This window comes from Mus musculus, chromosome 14 (genome assembly GCF_000001635.26).
Source record: "Mus musculus strain C57BL/6J chromosome 14, GRCm38.p6 C57BL/6J".
NCBI lineage: Eukaryota > Metazoa > Chordata > Mammalia > Rodentia > Muridae > Mus > Mus musculus.
This window is the reverse complement of record NC_000080.6, coordinates 15,770,990-15,792,657: the sequence shown is the minus strand read 5'-3', so window position 1 is coordinate 15,792,657 and position 21,668 is coordinate 15,770,990. Positions and strand designations below refer to the sequence as shown.

Below are 21,668 nucleotides of genomic sequence, written 5' to 3'. Positions count from 1 at the left end.
GTTACATGAGATGTAAAGTATTTTTGTAACATATTTTATTGGTATTTGAATTCCATATCTTGCAATTATTTTACCCACACTGTATCTGGAAAGGCAGTCTGGGACTGCTTACATCTGAAGACTAATAAAAGATACCAAGTGTTCTGATCAAGATGTGGTTCACTGCACAGTCTATTTTCAGAGCCTTGATGAAAGAGACTTGGCCAGGCATAAGGAGGAGTGAGAGAAAGGAATACAAATGGAGTGAACTTGGAGAGACAGAGGGACAGAGACGAAATACAGAGATGAAGTACCCCTTCAGAATGAGCACTCAGGCGATGCTTAACCTGACTTTGTAACTATGGTATATCAAGGAAAGACTTGGATTTTACTTTTATATTTAATTTATATATGTGTCTCATTAACTATGAATTGCAATCTTAGCTCTTCCCTTCCTTGATGTGAGCTGATGTGCATGTCACATAATCGCTGTATGCCTCAACTTCCTCATTTAAATGGAGATAATATTAGAAGCAGGGTCACCAAGTAAGTTCAGTGTATACTGTATGCAAGGAAGTCAAGAGCATCATAGTCTGGCATGTTTTCATCATTCCATAGGACCTGTAATTTATAAGTAATGTGTACGTCAAGTTTGGACTCCCTAATGTATGAGACCTCCTTATAACTTCAAAACCCCCACACACTGTTCCTTAATGGGATTTGCCAAATATTCTTTAACTTGAGAATATGGATAAGTCATGCTTCTCTGAACCCTTCTGAGTTTGGTATAATACCTTATTTTAGCAACTAAAGTATATGTAGAAGTGATGAATGTCACTTCAAGTTAGAAGACTTACATACCAATGTGTTCCCAGCATGCTCTCTCCTTGCTGTGATGGCCTTCAGTTTTTCATCTAGAGGCCATTTTCAGCCAGTGTTCTTGGATGAGGGAGAGAGAAACTGACATGAGATGGACAGAAAGACAGATCGTTCATCATACATTGGTATGCGATTCATAAGAGAAACAATGAAAGCAAATATCAAACCAATTTCTGTTAAGACACCAAACTTTGGGAGGTTCATTGTCATTGGAATGTAACATGAGTTCTTCTGCCTCATTTCTACAGCTGTGTGAGTGGAAACAGATACCTGCTCATTTTATAGACATATAAAAGCAGCTAGCTACTTTCAGAGCCTCCTTTGGAGGCACATTGTCTGAAATTGACCAGACACTTTCAATAGATCTACCAAAGCACACAAGTCACATGCTGGAGATGCAAGCAATGGGAAGCTTCCTTCTCTCTGAAAGCAGCAACGAAGGAAGCCAGGAGCAATTAGTTGCATTGAGGAAGATGCTGTGCACTTCTGAGTCTGGATATCTAGAACCTCAGGCTCAGAGCCCTCACTCCATGGGTCTTGTGGAATGGCAGTGGCTCTAGCCAGGGTGTTCTCTCATCTTCCCATTCCATCTCATTTCCCAACCTTCAAAATGACTCATCTCTACAAGCAGCTGATATAATTTCAATTCATTCATTTTCTGATTAAGTCAGCCAGGGTGTGATGCTTGCAAATAAGATTCCCGAGTAACACAATATATAAGTTAATTTTGAAGTCCTCTTTGTTAATGTGAAGAGTTATTTTAGTGCATCCCTGGCGGGGTGAGTTTGCCATTCTGTATGCTGCTGCCTGTCCATGCCAACAGTACCCTTATTTTAGAGATGAGGACATTTTCTGTCAGCAATTTCTTTTTAAGGTATTTTTAAAAAGAATTCTTAATACATCAAAGTGAGATTTTCTTTTACACTTTCCCTTTAAGAAAAAGCATAATTGATTGATTTTCCGGTATTAGCCTATGAGTGAGCACTGCCTGCCAGAAGAGAAGTCTTTGTGTTACCACCTCATTGTTCTCTGTGGTTTGAACTTGGCTTGGACTAATGTGAAGTATCCCAGAATACCATGGGAGATTTTCTCCAGCTCCAAAACTCCTAAGGGTAGGTCCCAGGTCAAAATACTGCCAAGGGGTCATCTCCACCAGTGTTCATCATGACTGCCTTGCTCCCTGGTGGCAAAGAACAACTAAAGTGAGTGTGAGCACAGTGTCCTGTGGAGGAGGTGAGGGGGGGATTATGTACCAATGACCAGCAGAGATGAACTTATGTGTATCTGTTTACACCTTCGAACTTGCTTTAAAATTTAGGATGAGCAATTTCATCACAGTGGGTTTATTAATGCTGAGGTGTCCTCTCCTGTTAAAGTTCAACCCCCTCAAATGTGTGATTTGCCTCTTTACCACCCTTTCAATCCACATCTAATACTAGAAGTGACCAGCAACAAGGAAGCCTGGTCATAAAGCAGTGGGAGCCAGCCCAGTTGTCCTGGGAAGAGAGGATGAAGGTGGCCACTGCTTCTGCACAGCTGAAGAACAGAGACCTTACATACATTTCCTCTCCATCGGGACTCAAAGCAGGAAGGCATAAGGCTAGATGTCACAGTGGTAACAAGGTGACTACTCCACATAAAACAGAAGCTCTTTGCTCCAGGACGGTTCAGCCAACTGTGTCATTTTATAATTTTCTCACTTGTAGGAGATAGCACAAAAGAAAAAAGAACTAAATCCAGTAACACATTGATGGCACACAGTTGAAGAAGCCTGAAGCTCCCAGAGGTTGTGGCTGTAGGAAAACATAATTTCCAGGGCCCAACTAAGACCAACTTCCTCCAACTTTACTGCGGTTTGCTCTGTGGATCTAAAGGCACGTAGATTACAAAGGAGATATCCCAGGGATTTAGTAATAAATAAAAAGGCAATGTTTTGTTTGTTTGTTTGTTTCAAAACTACTGTTGTTTCCTAAAGGAACATAGCAATAATGAGACTCCTAACAACATTCTGCTATATCAATAGATCAACATCTCTCCCAGGCATCATAAAAGACACTTCTTGAAGTAGATGAGATCCATAACTGCATATTGTGCAGAGAGTGGCAGGCAGATTTTGAAAGACTTTCTTAAACAGGAGGTCTTCATCAAACGCCTCCTCTCAGGACTCAGAGAGATGTGCAGAAGAGAAGGCAGAAAGATTGTAAGAGCCAAAAGGTGCATATATGCTTCCAAGGGAACAATGCCTTCTAGACTCAATTCTATCCACAAACAAATTCACAGACACTGGCAGCACCCACAAGATCTGAGCCACTTCAAACCTGGTAGGGTCCCAGTTTGAACAGAGAGAAGTGGACATAAGACATCATCTGCAACTGACATCTGTTTGTGAAAGAAAAACTTAGTTTTCTGTAATGGAGTCCCACTGTGTACCATAACCAATCTTCAGGGCAGACCCGCACACAACAGTTGATGGCTGACACAACATGAACTCAATGTCTCTCTGTAGATGGTTTGTCTCAAATTGCTTTGTTTGGGAAAATTTTTGTCCTACCAACCTTTTGCTTATATATCATGGTTTCTAATTTTGTATTTTGATGAATTTGTGTGTGTGTGTGTGTGCATTTCTTGGGTTTTTTAAAAAAGTTATTGCTTATTGTTTGTTTCTCTTTGAGAGAGAGAGAGAGAGAGAGAGAGAGAGAGAGAGAGAGAGAGAAATGGTTGAGTGGGTATAAGGAATAGAATTGGAGGAGGGGAAATCATCAATATAGTGTATAAAAAATTTTCAAAAAGAAAAGAAAGTCCTATCTGAGGCTAGGTAACTCATAGCACCTTGAAGGCATCCTGTGCATACAAGCTCTGATGAAGCCTATCTGGATTTTCCCTCCAATTATTCTGTTGCATATGAGGAGCATATTTGATTGCTCTTCTAATTACCTGTTGGGTGATTTCCACTGGCCTCAGGGAAATGCGACAATTTAATGATGGCCACTTGAAGGAATGGGTGAGCCTTTGCTAAGGATCCCTAAAGCATCTGAACTTGGCTTTCTCCCGGGTCTGATGAGCCATTAACTCCCTGTAGCACTTTGAGAATGTCACTGTCTTTAAACCTAGTTTCTTTAACATAAGCTGGTGGTAATAACAATGCCTACCTTTATGGTTAATTGTTATAAACATTTATTCATATAAGAAAAATGGTGATAATGTAAGAACTTTATAAATGAAAAGAAGAAAACTAAGCCTAAAAGATAAAAGACATAATATATTTGAAGATAAGAGAAAGATAATTATTTTCCCAGATTTTACTGAGATCCATCTATTTCTGCCTTCATATTTGTTAACTCCCCTCTTCTTCCTCCCATTCTTTAAATGTACCACTCAAAGTTACTAATATAAGTTATACCTTTTGCAGACATTATCTCCACAATCAGTTCAGACTTACAAAGATATCTCTAATCCATGCAAGTCAATAGGAAATGTAATATTAAGAGAAATGTTGAGGTAGAGATTAGAACTGTGTGTACCCAGAGCAGTGAAAACGTCCAAACCAGGCTACAGGAGGGACATAGACAGTTAAAGAGTTGAAACTGGCCCCAAAGGTCACTTCGTTGACTCCTCGTGGGTCTCAGTCTTTAGGGTGGTTTTTCCTGGAGCACAGTGCTGCAGACATTTGTCTCTTTAGTCATCTTTATTTATGCTTATGTTCTCTTTATTGCTATGCTCACTACCTTGGTGGTGGGGAGCACGGGTGCCTCTGGGAAATTCTTTCTGCCCTTGGGCTCTGCTATAGTTTCTTCAGGACCGGCTATGTGATCTGGATGAATGTGGTTCTTTCTGGTGTTTCTGTCTTACTCCAGTCTTTATGGTTGGTAAAGAGTCTCTCCTGGAGTGTGGTATATACCCACAACTGTCTGCTCTCCAGTTATCCCTCTCTGAAACCACCCTCTGTCCTGCCAAGTCTACAGAGAGAGGCTGGTCAACAAATAAGGACAGAAGCTGTGGTGGATTGAAGATGCTTCCATTCCAAACTGGAAGCATTTTATCTTTGAAGGCTTTGCTAGGTGTGTAATACTTTGTTCATAGGACAGGGGAAGCTCAGACAGCCACTGCAGATTGGGACCAGTCTGTCCCTTATTTATACTCTAGTGAGTGCTGTTCCTGAGATGGGGACCTTAGTGTTTCTTTTTTAAGACCTTAAAGCTCAATAATAAAACCCGAAAACCCAAACAGATCAATACCATCTCTGTGAAGTCTAAGCCGTTTATCCCCATAGCACCTAGTATTTACACGACTGTAACGGCCACTCATTTGAAAGTGGCTGTTTCCATGAGATTTATGGCTTAGACTAGTGAGTTGAACTGCAGTGTTCATCAGAAATACCCATAAGGTTGCTGAACTCATGTTCTAAGAGCTGTGGGGATAGCAGGAGGATTTGCATTTCTAATGAGCTTTCAAGTGAGGCTGCTGTTTGGCCTGTAGACCACATTTAAACACAATGGCTATTGGATGATACAGTCTGTCTCTTGACCTTTAAGCCTCATTTTCTGCCTTAATCACACATTTCTTTTACTTTCTGCTGCCTGGTCCTTTCACATACAAATCTGCTTGCACATTGTCTCTCCACAAACACAAATGGTCATTTCAGATGTGCTGGTCTTTGATATTCCTCTCCACACATTCTATCTGTAAGGAAACGTTTTTGTCTGGAAAGCTTAAAGATCATCAGAGTGGCCCACATCTGCAGCTCCCTTTCTCTGAGTCTGTTAATGTGCTGCAGACTGCATATCTGTTACTGCAGAAGGTGGGTGTGTTGGGGAGACCTTCCTGCCAGGCTTCTATGAAGTAAAGATGACAGGTAGACAATAGCTTGTCCTTTTCATTGGCTTCCTGGCTTATAAGGATGATACTAACTGGCCTTAGGAAATCTTTAATAAAAATCTCGTAGAAGTCTAGGCACACAGACTTGTGTTCTGGCTAAGGCGAGAGGAAGAGATTCCATAACCTGAGCCCCTCTCCCAAGGAGCCTCTGTATCCTAATGAGCATCCTGTTCAGTCTCTTTTTCTCCATCCCAGAAGTCTATCTTAGTCCTGCAAAAATTATGCCTGCTGTTTGTGCCTAGCACATACTGAAAAAGAGTGGTAAAGGGTATCCCAGGAAGCCAGGGTGAGTTTGATGTTACCTAAAACAACAGGACTCCTTCAGAAAGTACATGATGTCAGCTGAGAAGGTAAGAACAGAACTCTTAATATGAATTTATTTGACTTTATTAACAGATTAGCCTTTGCCCTTGAAGCTGTGCCTGAGGTTCGCTGAGGTAGAGGCTCATTGGCCCAGTACTGAGTGCAGCTTCTCTCTTTAGATCTTCATTCATTAAACTGGACAATCTTGGTTAGAACGACCAATTTAGGTTTTGTCCATACTACAGCTCCTTAAACTCTGTGTGAACTATGAACTATGAAATATGAACTATATTAACTATGAAATGATTTGAAGAGTTTCTAGCAGGGCTCACCCGTGTGCTATCACATGGCCTCCCTGTAGCCTGCATTCAGAACATATAAGTGTACTTTACATTGTGGTTGTCATCATACTGTATGACCCTAACAAACTAGACTTGAGTGGACTGTGAACTGTGCATGCCATCATGGGGTACGACTCTAACAAATGCTTGAAACTGCTTGCCTCTGTCCCGGGACCATCACTCCTTATGAACTGCAGTATGTTTCTACTCTTATAGAAACAATATTTTAATTATTAGAAAGAAAGGCTATTAAATATTTCTTAATCATCAATTTTTAGCATGTAAACATTAAATTGATATATCATTGTGTTGTATTGCATAGAATCTTTGATTTTAAAAATTATACTTTAGATTGCCGGCTTGGATTTTTGTAAAAAAAAAAAATAAACAAATAAATTTTTGGATTAAGAACAGATTTCTAACAGTTTCTGAAATAGCCATCAAATAAATATATCCATAAACTCTAAAAGCAGTGGGTTGGTCTCTGTCTTGAAGTATCAAACAGATTCAGGGGGAATTTAATTCTTTATGTAAAAGCAAATTAGCAAATTCATCTCCTTAATATGTGAGTTTGCTTTTGTCTCCAGTAAGTGGTAAAATTGTATCTACACCTGAGCATTGCTTTAAGTTTCTTGATGATTCACCAGCAGTAAGGTTTGATTAGCATTCGAGTACTATCTGTGTATTTCCCTCAAGTCAGAAAGGCTGAAAAACCCTGGTCCAGGCTAGGTCAGCAAAGGAGCATTTGCAGTTTTGTGGCAGCACCTGATTCACAGGCAGGAAGCCTGAGGCTGGGGCAGCCTGCCAGGGTGTTTCACTTTTTTTTGTTTATCCTAGGCAGGCACAGCTCCCTAAAGCAGCAGGCTGGGGATTCAGCAGCCTTGGTAATGAATTTTGCAGTGTCATTTGCATGTTTAACCTCTCTCTGCTTCTCATATTCTTCAGCAGATGCAGGCAAGGCCATTTGTTTAGCAATTTCCATGCTGCTGAACAGAGCTGGAATTTGGGTGAAATAAATAATTGTGAGGTCTATTTAAGTTGTGTTCTCAGAGGTCTCTTTGAAGAAGAGTGTTCTGAGCATCTGGGTTCTAACAGTGCTTTGTCTGTGCCTATTGCTCACATTTTCATTTCTTGTATAACTCAAGTATCCTTTTCTCTCTTGCCTTCCATTCTGACACAGAAGCATTAAACTGGTGCCCCTCTGCTCTGTGGAAGAAATCCCAGCCATGGACTCATGGCTGAAAAGAGAGACATACATCAGAGTGGTAAAAGGTATCCCAGGGAGCCACTGACAGACTCAGCCCCATTCTCTGTGATTCTACCAAGCATAACCTTGCTTACTCAGCATGACCGTCTACGGTGAAACCCCAAAGGAGGTTAGTCAGTTTATAAGGTTTCTATGAGTGATGAAAATGGAAAAACTGGGGTTATAAAGCAACACAGAAATGTCAACTGTACTGGGCTATACTGATCAACATCAGCTCACTTATATCCATCTATAAAGATCACCCCCTCGGCCTTTTATAGCTGCCTCTTCCTTCCCTTCCCTTCCCTTCCCTTCCCTCCCCTCCCCTCCCCTCCCCTCCCCTCCCCTCCCCTCCCCTCCCCTCTTTTCTTTCTTGGTTTTCTTATACAGGTCCTTACACAATCCTCAAAATTACTATGAAACAGAGACTGGCCTTGAACTGGTTCTTCTAACTTGACTTTCCAAGTGCAGGGGCTTTGTGCATACCTAACTCTCAAGACGGATTGTGTAATTTGATATATTATATATACTGGTGCATTTCTGGGTTGTTACTTTCCTTTTTATAATATTTGTTTAGTTTTTCAAATTTTATTTTATTTTATTAGTTTTGTTTTTCCAGAGAGGGTTTCTCTGTGTAGAAACCTCCAACCTCCTGTAGAGAGTGGCCTCTAACTCACAGAGATGAGTATGTGCCACTACTGACTCTATTTTTATTTTTAGTAGTATATTTTGTGTCTCTTTTTGGATTTTTTTTCATGTGAATTCAGTATCCATAGAGGCCAGAAATGGGCATTACCCAGCCCTGTACCCCACTGTTGTCACAGGTGGGTGTGTTTTTTAGGATCTGAACACTGGTCCTCTATAAGAGCAGCAAATGCTCTTAACTACTCTCCAAGCCGTATCTCCAGCCCAAGGCTGTTATTTTTCTGAGTATTAATCTTTATACATTTATCTTGTACAACAGGGCAAAGAGTCTGCCTCACATAAATGCCTAAAAAAGTTCTAGCTATCCAATCAATACTATTTTCTTTTCTTTTTACTTTTGGCTTGGACCAGCTCCAAGAGCTCCTTGGTGTGTTGTAGAAAAAGGTTCGTCTGGTGCTATCACCAAGACAGGAACCATGAATCTGTCTCAGTATAAGCACTCTGACTCCATATGAAGTTTCAAATACTGATGCATGTCTCCTGTGACTCTGTTAAAGCACTTACTGTGGGGTTTTATCACCCACCTACATGTCCATCCTTTCAGTCAACACCTACCCTATAGCTCTGAGTAAGGTACATCAAGGTACAGGACATACTACCATCTTTCTCAAAGATCTTTTTTTGATAACATATTTGCATCTGGGTCCTTCCTCCATAACTCAGCTTATAACTAATCTGTAATCAAGCATATAGAACCTTCTGGTATTTTTCTTTGATTATGTGAGCCACATGGTATGTGGTATTATGAACACACACACACACACACACACATCTTGATCTTTATGTCATTGTGTGTGTGTGTACTGACTACTCCAGGTGCCTTCTCAGCACTTCCTGAGTGTGAGGGACATCTTCATTATCCTGTAGAACTCACTGAGTTGATGGCAGGTGGCCTCTGGCACTTGGGAGGCATCATGGTGGTCCTATCACCTGTTGGAAAAGCAGATGTGCATTTTACAGAGAGAATCTGACCATTTCAGGCTATTGGTTGCTTTTGCAGCTTCTCGGGTGACAGATTACTTGTTTTGCTTTATTGAGAACATTTTAAATGTTTGATTCCATATTGTGGTGATCAGAGGAAGTATATGGATACTCACAGGATACAGTTACAGTATTTTACTTCTGAAGGAGCCCCAGTTCACTTCTATTATTTTATTTGCACAAGGTTGAAAGTCAACACTGTGCCCTATTTTATCACTCTGGGGGAACTCAGTACATAAAATTATTGAAGGAGGTTTCTGAGTTGGGTAATGTGGTATTCTGAGTCCTCTTCTGGGTGTTGGGTTACAGGGATCTAGTCACCTTTGGGAAAACTCATCTAGCTGTTTCATTACCACTTATATATTTTTGCTTCTACACAATAACCATTCATGAAATAAAAATATTCTTGTAAGACAAAAGTAAAAGCAAGAATTGGAGGAAGTCCAAGTTCCTATTTGTAGGAAATGAGATCAAGAAGCAAGCTAGGCTGTACCTTGAAAATGTGATCAACAAAATCTGGACTACTGGAACATCTGTGAGACCCAAAGTTTCATTTCAACAGAAGCAGCAGCAGTAGACTGGGGGATTGGAAGGAAAATAATTTTAAGGGGTCATTACCAATGAAATGTGCAGATACTATAATTCAAATAAGCTATAGAATGGTGCCTTACATGAGAAGATGAGAAACTTGAACAATGACTACTTGGTAATATCAATAAATCATTGGTACATTGGTTTAGTCTGTTAGTGACATTGTGGCAGTGTTAAAAAATGAGTTCTTAACAGAGCTGAAAACTTAGGTAAAAGTGCATAAGAAAAATCACAAATAAACTGGTAAAATATGTGGGGTTTATCTCAAGTGGAAAGGACAAAAATGAGGCTATAGATAAAACAATCATTTAAGTTTATTATTATTGCAATTTGGTGAGAGGAGATTTATATTAGCTTTATTATCTGATTATTTCATATAGATATTTGAGATTTTTCCATAATAAATAGTCAAATTGAATTCATTAATAAAATAAAACTTTTACTTTTTAAAAAATGTAAATGCAATATCAGACTGGGAAACAGGAGGGTGAAATTATGGTGCTCTCTCTCAGATGTCTGCACCCAGTCCTCAGTAATGAGGGTAGTCTATTCCCAGGATTTAGAAACAAGGAATAGACAAATGAAAGCCACTGCTTGAGGTGGACAATTGAGAATGTGTCCTGCTGATATACAGACAGAACATGTAATCTGAAGGTAAAATGATCTAAAGACACTGTCTTCTGATCACACAGCTTGGTGCTTAGCAAGGGTATGACTATATCACAGGGATTTCAGATAATAACATTTAAGGAAAATATGAGCAAGATCTATCTGCTTGTATGTTTAAATAGTCAGAGCTCAGGGTTTGGGGCATTTGTGATGGTTTAACTAGGAATGCCACCCCTCCCTCAGACCAATGTGCTTGACCCATAGTGAGTGGCATTAGGAGATGTGGCCTTGTTAGAGTAGGCATAGCCTTTTTGTAGGAAGGATGTTACTGTGGGGGTGGGCTTTGAGGTCTCAGATGCTCAAGCTAGGCCTATGGCATTCACTTCTGCTGCCTGAGGATGAAGATGTAGAACTCTCAACTCCTCCAGCACGGTGCCTGCCTGCATGACATCTTGCTTCCTGACATAAGGATAATGGGCTAAATCTCTGAAACTGTAAGCCAGGCCCAATTAAATGTTTTCGATTATAAGAGTTTCTATGGTCATCGTGTCTCTTCACAGAAGTAGAAATTCTAAGACAGCATTCAAGATACATACTTGTGGTCATTTTTTTAAAAATAAAGTTTATGTTCTAGAGTTACAGAAAAATTAATGAAATTAATTGTAGAAAAGTTAATGAAATTGTAGCGCCCTCACATACATTCTCCTTGCACATGCTGATTCTCAGGCCAGGGAGCACTGATCCAGTAGCTACTGGCAGGTTGGCTGAGCACACTTTCGGAGAACTATCATGGAAAGATTGGTGTTGGGCATTTTGGTGAAATTGGGATAGGGAGCTATGAAAAGGAAACTCTCCTTTGAACCAAGCTGGGGAAATGACAAAGCCTCTTGGGTGAAAGGAGACAGGTTCTCTATGTGTTGGCAGAGCCAGGCCTTCTCTCCCAGGCCTCTCCCCCCAACTTGTGTTGGCAGGAATTCTGGCTTTTGTACTCAGGTTGAATCACAGAATTGTCCTTTGCTGTGTAATCTGTTCTACCACAGAGGGCTATTTCTAAAAGAACATTGTTGCTCTGCTCTGTGTGGATTGTTTTCTTTCTTTCCAAAAGGCATCTGAAAGGATCCTCCCCTCTGCGTTTTGCTCAGTTGACTTTATTACAAGGACACCCCACTGAAAAGTACATCTAGTGATGTTCCCATTGAGGAGGAAAGGAAAACCTGTGTCAGAGAAGCAGCTAGAAATAAACCATGAAAATAAGATAAAACAGTTCCAGCAAAAGTCAGTGCTTCTTAGAGAACAGGCACAAGAAGCAGCCTGCAGCAGCTAAGTTAGTGCCCTCCTTGGTCAGAAAGCCTGGCTGGTGGAGCTGGTTGTATTAAAACCTTCTGAGGACTGCCTTTGTGATCTCTCTGTTTGGATTTTAATCTTGGAATCTAATACACTTTTTCCAGCTCTTTCTTTGGTGTATTAAAAATGGTGGATTGGCAGATGGCATCAGGAGATGTCAGAACCAGGAAACAGTTGATAAGCTCTATAGTTATGGAGTCTGGGTACCACAGAGTTAGATGCCCACAAGCTGGAATAGAGGTGAGAATATTTGCTCTAGGTGGCAGAGGCTAGAGAGGCTGCTACATATACTAACATAGAGTTGATCGCCTAGTAATGTCAAATGCCCAAGGCTGAACTTGAACAGAGGCTCAGCACAGTCATTATAAAGGGTTTTCTAAGAGTTGTGATGACATAAATGACCATCCTAGGTATCTGTCTGACATAGGTATCATGATGTTGCATTAAGGGAGGAACCAAGTCCAGTAATGAACAAAGTGTATGAGTTATCATGGCAATGGAGACAATCAAGCCCATGGCATGAGCTAATATTGCTAGCAAGGGGGCACTCAGTATTCCTGTTTTTGTTTTCATTGTCCATAAAAGAAAAACATTTGTCAATGAAAAGGAAATAATCTAAAAATAGAATTAGATGGCACTATTGGAAAAGATAATCAAGTCTGTAAAAGAATAAATCTACTAGAGTTGAAATAATTCAACATCTGGGCATAAAAGAAACCATGACTTTAGAATACTATTAATACTTGGATGTGATTTCCAAGTGTGTGCCATCATTAGCAAGCTCTGAAGACTCAGAAAGAGTTTCCAGATGATGGAAACAGTCAAAGCATTCCCTAAAAGTCACAAAGGTATCCTCAGTATGATATGAGCTGATGGCTTGACATATAGAACTATACAGGTTCTAACTAGAACACGAGTTTCTTTAGATCACCCCAGAAAAGGTAAAACTGACAGCCATCTGCCTGTCTTCATTAAAAGAAAGAGACCTGAAAGAGACCTTGGTTTCTCTATAGAGTATGAGGCAGTCCATCAGAGAACTTTAGAGTTAGAACACTGCCTGAAGTTAGCAAACCTCCCACAGCGAGACCAGTGATGATTGAACATATTTATTCGTATGGGTAGAAGTCTCTAACAGAGTTCCTTATACCTCACCGTTGGTCTTACAAAACACTTTTTAAGCCACTTACCTAATGGGATTAGTACAGGCAGTGCCTACAATATAATTTACAAGTTATCTGGATGAATTGCAATAATGAATGAGTCTCCCAGAGGAAAATTGTAAGAAGAGTGTCTGATACTAAAGTTGTCCACAGAAGCTGAACACAGATATGAAAAACAAGTACAACTTGAATTGACAGCTATTTCAGGAAAACTTCTGTGACTGTGCCAGTCTAAGCTGAGCAATGTTAGATTCTCTGAAATGACAGAAATTGGGTGCTGGGGTGCAGCTCAGTGGTAGAGTACTTGCCTGGTATGCACAAGGTCCCAATCCTAGCATGATGTCAAAGAAAAACATCCTAAGAATAAGGCAACATTCTGTTTAGTCAGTAACCTAAGAAAACAATCACTTGTGCTAAGCGGGCCACGGTAAGGATTTGACTGTATTCTGGAATGACCTATTAAGGAAAAATACTAAACTTTGATTTTGTCAAGATGAGATTGATAGTGAAGTGGTTTGCAGACCATGTTCCAGGACAAATTGTGGAAGGGACCTGAGGGAAACATTAGATGTCTAATAGGTCTGAAGACTCCAACTTTCAGAGTTTCGAGTTATTAGATAAGATGGCGTGTTAACCGTGATTATCAACCTGCTGAGACTTAGATTCACCATAGAAGTAGACATCTGACTTCTCAGAGGGGATTTCTTAGATGAGGGTGATTAACATAAGAAGACCCATCCTAAATGTCCATGGGTTGGGATTCTGGACTGAATGAAAAGCATCCATCTTGACCAATTGCCACATGCCCTCCCTATAGCTATGCCTTTCCTGTTATGATGGACTGTTCTTTCAAACTGGGAGGTTCAAAATGCTTCCTTCTGTGAGTTGCCTTTGTCAGGCATTTTTATCACACCAGTTACAGCAAAGTTGTTGATACAGATGGGCTGTTCTGTGCTAAGTATTAATGTGGGAATTACAACTTTTTTTTTTTCATTTCATAGAAGGCTCCTCTCCTATGCTGCAATGACACGGCACAACTAAGGCTGTTCGAGGGCAGGGTACCATCTGGAGGAGGCTGAAGGGGATTCTTGAGGAAATAAGTCAGCATCTCAAGCCCTTATTGTTCAACCATAGGAATTGGAGTCCCTCTCCCTAGAAACCCACACAAATGCCAAGTTGGTACAGTGAACTCACCTAATGCCATTGCTTACAAGGTAGAGACAGGATCTCCAAAGCAAGTGACTAGCAAGACTGTTCATAAAACACCAGGTTCAATACATAAGGGGAAAGGGTATTAGAGGAAGAGACCTGACATCTATCTGCCTTGGGCCTTTGCATGCAACTCAGCTACACCACACAGTTGCAGCACCCACCTGTTCCACACACCAGTACCACATACCTGCACTACACACCTGTTCTACACATCTGTACCATACAATCACACCATCCACCTGCAAACAGGAGCATGCCTACCACACACAATCATACAAAAACAGGAAAATAACAAAGAAAAGAAAGGATTTGTTTGTCAGGCTGAGGAGGTTTCAAACCTCACAGTCTCATACTTAATTTCTTACTGGAGTTACACAGGGACCGTCTCCTGGACCTGCTATTGCTGGGTCCTGCCCCAGAGATACTAACTTGATAGTGTGAAGCAAGAGTCAAGAATCTAAATTTAAATAGAAGTTTCTTTAGAGGATTCCTGTGTGTAGTGACATTTGAGAGCCACAGCTCTCTGCCCTGTGCTTTCAAGTGACGATAGTCAGGAGAGTGTCTCCTTGGGGTCCAGAGTGCACTGTGTGTTATTTGCAGAATGGACTCACCTCAATCTGCTTCTGTGCGGTACAGGGCCTGTCAAACTTAGCCACCAGGTCGGGTGAGTCCTTACAGCAAACAGTGAAGGAAGGCTTGCTTTTAAAATCACCTCATGCGAGTGGAAGCAGTCAAGAAGTTAGATGATGGCTTCAGGGCAGTGTGGGATCTTGTGAATCTTGTTAGATTCTGATGACTTGGTTGTCTGCCTCACACGCTGTTCACTGAGAATTGTGTCAAATGTAAGAAACACTGTGTATCATATTACAGAAACCAAAGGAAAGTAACACATGGGAGAAATGGTTCTTGTTTTGTTTTCCTCTCCTCACACTCAACCTGTCTTCCTGGATGTTAGGGAAGCAGATTTCCCTAAATTCCTGAGTCATGATGCCAGTATTTATTAAACTGTCAAAAACTTCTTATATCTTAGAATTTTCATTTTCTAAAGTAATATCAACACGATTTGTGTGGTCCATGGAAGTCTCATTGGTCTAATATGATGCTACCCACATGCATTAGATGGGAAGAAGCTGCCTCAAGAATGAGCCCAGTACCGTGGCCACCATGAATCCTCAAGAACTCAGTTCCAATACAGATTGCACATGACAAGAGTGTAGCCAAGACTGTAAATGAGAAGCCCTCCACCAAGGTCCATATAGCATGGATGTCAGGAGAGTGCTTGGTTGCATGCCTTTTCTCGGAGTCTCAGAAACTAAGATGGCTCACATTGCCACACCCTTCTCAGCCAATCCTATTACTGGCTCTCATGCTGCCTCTATGTCTCTTTCTCACTGGATGTCCTTGACCTGGTTTATGAAAACACCTGGACTGGTACCCTAATGCTTCAAACACAGTCACAACAGTGGTGACATTTTCAACTACTTATAATCAGTGTTCTCTTGGATAGTCATGAGCACAGAGGGAAAGCTGTCTGGCTGGTCCACCCTCCACACTTCCATTTCCAATTCCTGCCTATGAATCCTGTGACCTTTAAAATATAAATCATGCTAGTTGAATGCTCTTGCATTGTAAGTATGGTCTGAAGATTTTTTTCATGGCTGCTTTTAGAAGCCGAGAAATTTAACTAAACCTTAAAGTCACACTGTATGGCTGGTCTGACCTTTGTATAAACATGGCAAATTGTGATCCTATGTACACAGGGCACCATACACATAGTTGTGTCAGCTTTGGCTTTCCAGGTGGAAATGGATTGGCTCACTGAGTTTTTGCAAAGGGAAGATAAGGTGAGGGCCAGTTGTCAAGCTGAAGAGACCTTGCCAAAGCTTTTAAATAAGCTGTTATTAGGCCATGGAATTCTCAGGTTTTCAACCTGGTTCACATTTAACTGATTGCATTATCTCTTCAAAACTGCTTCTCACATACTGTCTTTGGGTCCTTGCTGAAGACACAGAGTGAGGTTTGAATGTCATACACACATTGGATTCCCATTAAAGAACAACAACAGAGACTAAAATGGGAAAGACATATTTGATGGTAAAGGGCAGGCTCTATGGGTCTCACACTCCTTGTAAAGACCTGTTTGCTTTCAGTTACCAGGAAGCATAGGCTGAGCTGTGATGGGAAAGAGGATGGTCCACTAGAGGGTGGGGGGCCAGCACTCCAGATTCAGGGAGGTGAATGTAGTCAGTTCTTACCCTCTCCGGATCTTGAATTCTTTAATTTTAGCTTGGTGATTCTCTATAAAAGGCTAGATAATATTAAATGGCATGTAGGCTACAAAGCAAAACTGAGGATCTATGTTGATAATTTTACAACAGGGAGAAAAGTCCATAAACATTTGAGGTGGTTCAATATATAAGTGATTAGTGTCTTAGTCAGGGTTGGTATTGCTGTGAAGAAACATCCCAACTAAAAGCAACCTGGGGGATAAAGGGTTTATTTTATCTTACACTTCCAGGTAGTGGTCAATTACAGAGAGATGTCAGGGTAGGAATTAAAACAGCAGCAACTTGGAGAGAGTAAATGAAGCATAGGCCATGGAGGAACTGGCTTGTACTTCATGGCTTGCTCAGCCTACTTTCATACAGCACTCATATTCTCCATCCCAGGGATGGTACGACCCATGGTGATGTGGACCCTCACAAATCACCAATAAAGAATGCCCCACAGGCTTGCCCACATCCCAATTCTTCTGCTGAAGATCCTCCTTCTAAAATGATTCTAGATTGTGTCATATTGGCATAAAACCAGCCAGCACAATTACTGAGAACAGTTTTTAGAAAAACTGGGATTATAATTAGGACAGTGGAACTCTTGTTATTTCTTTACTATAGGAATTTTCTATATAATTCAGGATGGCTTCAACTTTGCTCAGGTTAGCCATTCTCCTGCCCCAGGCTCTGAGTGTTGTTGTTATAGGTCTGTGGCACCACATGGCTTTGGAGAATGGCATTTTGTTATCACTGGTAGAGATACCAATCAGTAGAAACTAATCTTAGACAAAGGGTACCAACTATGGAGTGCAGCATATCAAACATCATATGTAGGACACCAACTGTGGGATACCTGATATCAACCGTGGGATGCAGGATATCATCCATGGGGTGCAGAGTACCATCCATGGGAATTAGGGAACCAACCATAGAATACAGGGTACCAACAATGGGATGTTGGATAGTATCCATTAGATGCAGGGTACCAACCATGTCAATCAGGATAACAACCATAGGATGCAGAGTACTATACACAAAGGGTACTGTGGAAGATTCTGGAAAAGATATCAGAGAATCTCAGTTAGAATCAAGCACCAAACAGATTAGAAAGGAAATATACTTTAGCAGATGGGAAAACAGAATAGAAATCCTTTAATGTTGAATAGGCCATGGGGGTCTTGGCTCTGTGTTAACAATTCAGGCAAATTCCTTTAGCGCTAAGAAATTCAAATGATTTTCCCCCAAGCTCATTCTGGTTCTAAAGTTCTACCTTGGTCACATTCTCTCAGCCTTGTCATTTTTATGATTATTTCATGATTTGTCATGAATCAGACCTATGGCCAATTTACACTTTTAGTCAACTTTCTTAGCTTAAAAAATTCTGTGCCATATGTTATCAAAATCAGTCACTGAGTTCTGACAGGTAGTATCAGGAGCTGTTGAAGATGGAAAGCTCTTGTGAATTTTGATTAGATGAGGTATCATCTCCTGTGATTTGTTTGACCTGGCTATTGCATTAGATTTGAAGTTGTTTTATGCTGTGTAGTATTACATATTGCAGAGTAGTTTTACATTTTTAAAAAGTAAACACCCAAGCCTTGTTTAATACATTATTATGCTGTCTGTATATCCTTAAACCAAATTAAACCTTCCCAGAAAAATGATCTGAAAAATGGGTTCTTATTTTTAATGCATATTTCATGCAGACCTTGCCAGAGAAATAGAAGCCAGAAGGGTCCTCGCTGCATCTTAGGCTAAGCAATCTGCTTTTCTAAAGAAGATCATATTCCATGGCCCTTTCTCTAGCCAGTCATAGCCTGGATTCTACCACAGAGCCAGAGTGAAGCACCAAAGCTTTGCTTGGCTGGTACGATCCTTAGGAAAGCCATGATACTTCTCAGTGGGAATACCCTGCGACCTGTGAGGAGACAGGCAGTCCAGATGCTTGGCTGGTACATTTACTCAGCCTGCAAGTTGTCTCTAGTCAGTCTATGGGGGAATACACTGCCTAAGAAAAGTCCATGAGTGTGGCAATTGAGGAGAAATGTATTTGCTCAGTTCCCTCCCAGCTCCCAATTCTCACTGGTCCAAAGTTTTCTCTAGGCAGTGAACCCCCTTCCCTTCTGGTTTGGATCAGGCGGCCCTTTGGGTGGTTGTAGGGCATGGACTAGTTAAGCCTTCATTCCCCCCGGTTAGGAGCTACACAGGGATTCCTTCTCATCAGCTAGGTGTAGTGGAAGCAGACCGAGAAGAGACTTTTCACCCCCAGAACTATCTTTCTTTGCTTGATAGAGAAAGACTTTCTGTAAAGATATAACGAAGTGCTGCCCATAAGGCCTCTTGTAGAGGTGCAGCCAGGTGTTGTCAATCAAGGCTGAATAAAGATGCAATGAGGAATTACTTATAAGGCTCTTTTGACAATGCAACCCATAGGGAGGTCTCCTTTCCCTGCCCCCTGCTGTGGAGCTTGCTTGCAGATGTTTCTTAAATCCACAGAAGGATTTTTTTTTTAAACCATGGCAAGAGTCTTGAATTTCTGATAGACTGTATGATTGTGAAGTTACTACAGGCAATTTGCCACATTCAGCTGACTATTCTTAATAACCAGTAAAATACTTCTTAAAATATGTATTCTTAGAAAAGTTCATAGATGTGCATAACATATCCTGATCATGTTTATCTTCATCCCTCACCTCCAATTCCCCAAGAGCCCCATCCCTCTAAATTTTGTTTATTTTTAATCCACAGAATCCAGATAATGCTGCTTATATATACATGGGTGTGAGGTTAGCCATTGGGAAGTGGGGGTCTCCCAGTAGTAACTGCTCCATGGAAAAGTGACTCCCCTTGCCCTAGTAACCATCAATATGCTGATTGCTATCAGTGGGGTCTTAGGAGCTCCTTCAGTCTATGCTAGAATTTCTAATTGCCCAATCTTATGCAGGGCCCCTGCAGAGAACCATAGTCACTGTGAGTTGCCACATTAGGCTAAGTCAGAGGTGGTTGTAACTCTGAGTGATACTAGACCAGCAGGTTATACATGTCTAAATAAATAAATAAATAAATAAATAAATAAATATTCCCTTTCGTTGTTGGCATTATAGAAAAAAAAATTTCCAGGGAGATGACTGTGTCAAATATTCAGTCCTGGAGCTCTATGGCTTCATTTCTTTTGCATATGCACAAAATAAGTAAGTTTAGGTAAGAATGAGTGACAAAATTATGTTAATATAGGTACACTACCTTGCATCCTTTTTTGTATGTGGTATCTTTGTGTTCATACTTACTTCCAAAGCGTTGGAGTGCTTTACTTCTGTCCATCCTAACTTACTTAATTTCTTATTTTCCCATTTATGGAGATACCTACTGTTTCTCATTTCTTTGTTTTTACATTTATTCTAATTACAAGCATTTGATGAAAGTAGTATCACATGTTGGGTATCTTTCCATGATTGTCTCCCCGACAACTCTAGGAGAATCAATTGAAAAATTATTAGAGGAAAATAAGAGTGCTGACCCAGGTGGTCAGTTATAGAGTGAATATTGAAATCAATAGCTTACCTTACATTCTGACAGGAATTGGTTGAAAACTGTAATCGAAGAGAAGCCCACATACAGTTATGGCAAAAAGCACTGACTGACAGTTGACAAATACTAAGCTGTATTAAGGCTTGTGGCCCTATGGCTTAGATGTGGCTTAAACTTTCCTGCAATGTCCCTGTGCTAGAATGCTCCTCCATAGCTATTCTGAGAAGTAGGGAACAGTGAAGAGAAAGAGCCAGTGGGGTTGATTATATCTTTGAGAAAAATTAATGCTTTTCTTCAGGGATATATTTTCATTTTTGAAAGATCAGTTCCAAAAACTTGGCCCTGACTTCATGTGGCACTTTCCATTTTTTCATGCCCTAAAATAGCTGGAGTGAGAGAAGAAGGCCTTTGGACGCCAAACATAGTAGGATGGAGGATTCTGACTTTCAGTTTCCAAGTCCATGAGAAAAAATAAACTCCTTTCTTCATAAAACACAGTCTAGAGTATTTTGCCATGGCAGCAGACATGGACAAATACAAACACGAACAGAATTACAGAATTCTGTAGATAAAATAAAAAGAGAGGAAAATCTGCTTATATATTAGAAAAACCAGTAGTCTGATGATGCAAAAGCTCTTTGTTGTGATCTGATGTTCCATCCTGGAATACTGAGTTCAGTTTCCACAATATAGTTACAGGGAATGAGCTGAACACACACTGTGAGCTGTCTGTCATTTCTGTTGCAAATGTCTAGAAGTGACACAAGACACAGTAATCAAAGTCAAATTTTAACAAGTTAGGGAGACCATAGATATCCACTGGCCAGGTAATACATCAGAGGAAACACTCGCCATCACCTCAGATGGCAGAGGATTGGGAAACCTTCATCCTACAATGAAAATGAGGTAGTTTTCCTGGAACAAATCAGGATCAGCCAGAGGACTCAGCACCAGGATAGCCAGTACAGAAAATCCCACATGTTAGGTGCCACAGCAGGGAAGGCCAGGGAACTCTGGCTCTCTTTCCCATCAGCCATACACAATGCAGTGAGTGGGATTTCTTGGACTTAGAAGAATCACCAGGATATTGTCACTGCCAGAAGAGCCTGTAGCTACCAAAACTAACCACATACGTTCTCCTCCCCATAATGAATGGGAACAGACACAGCATTCTCAGACAGAGCATGGAGGAGCTCAGAATCTATATTGCACACACTATGAAGAATCATGAACTAGTTTCGAAACTAACACTGTAAGCTGTCACTAGAATCAACAAATAGAAGACTGGATGCAAGGAGTCAGACCCCATGGAGCAAACAGAAAAAAATGAATGACAATGAATTTTAGAATCGTTTTCTGAGAGCTGATTTAATGATACTTTTTAATCATTCTTTAGTTTGCCCACCTTGTCTCAAACATTATCATGTACCTAACAATTTCCAGCTCTCATGTCCACTGTGTGGAGATGACTCCTGACCAGCATCATTAGATGTGTGTGACTTAGCTGAAATCTTCAGAGGTATGTAATAAGATAGTGCAGCCTCATATCTCTCAGAGAGGAGGAGATATGTCATATATTCTATGTTAAAAATATTTGGGAGTAACAATCCTTACATCTTAACTATTAATTATTAGTTCACAA

General features: G+C 40.6%; 1 long non-coding RNA gene across 2 annotated transcripts; it reads right to left on the bottom strand.

Moving 5' to 3' along the window:
• Positions 1 to 856: 856 nt before the first annotated feature.
• Gm31804 lies at positions 857 to 17,554 on the bottom strand. 2 transcript variants are annotated; one of them, XR_874228.2, is made up of 5 exons: positions 17,352 to 17,554; positions 14,837 to 15,049; positions 9,803 to 9,887; positions 9,203 to 9,258; positions 857 to 918 (listed from the first exon to the last, which is right to left on the bottom strand). It is a non-coding gene; the product is annotated as a predicted gene, 31804 (long non-coding RNA). The 2 variants fall into 2 exon arrangements; XR_383100.2 differs by lacking the exon at positions 857 to 918 and having other exon boundaries at positions 9,006 to 9,258.
• Positions 17,555 to 21,668: the final 4,114 nt, after the last annotated feature.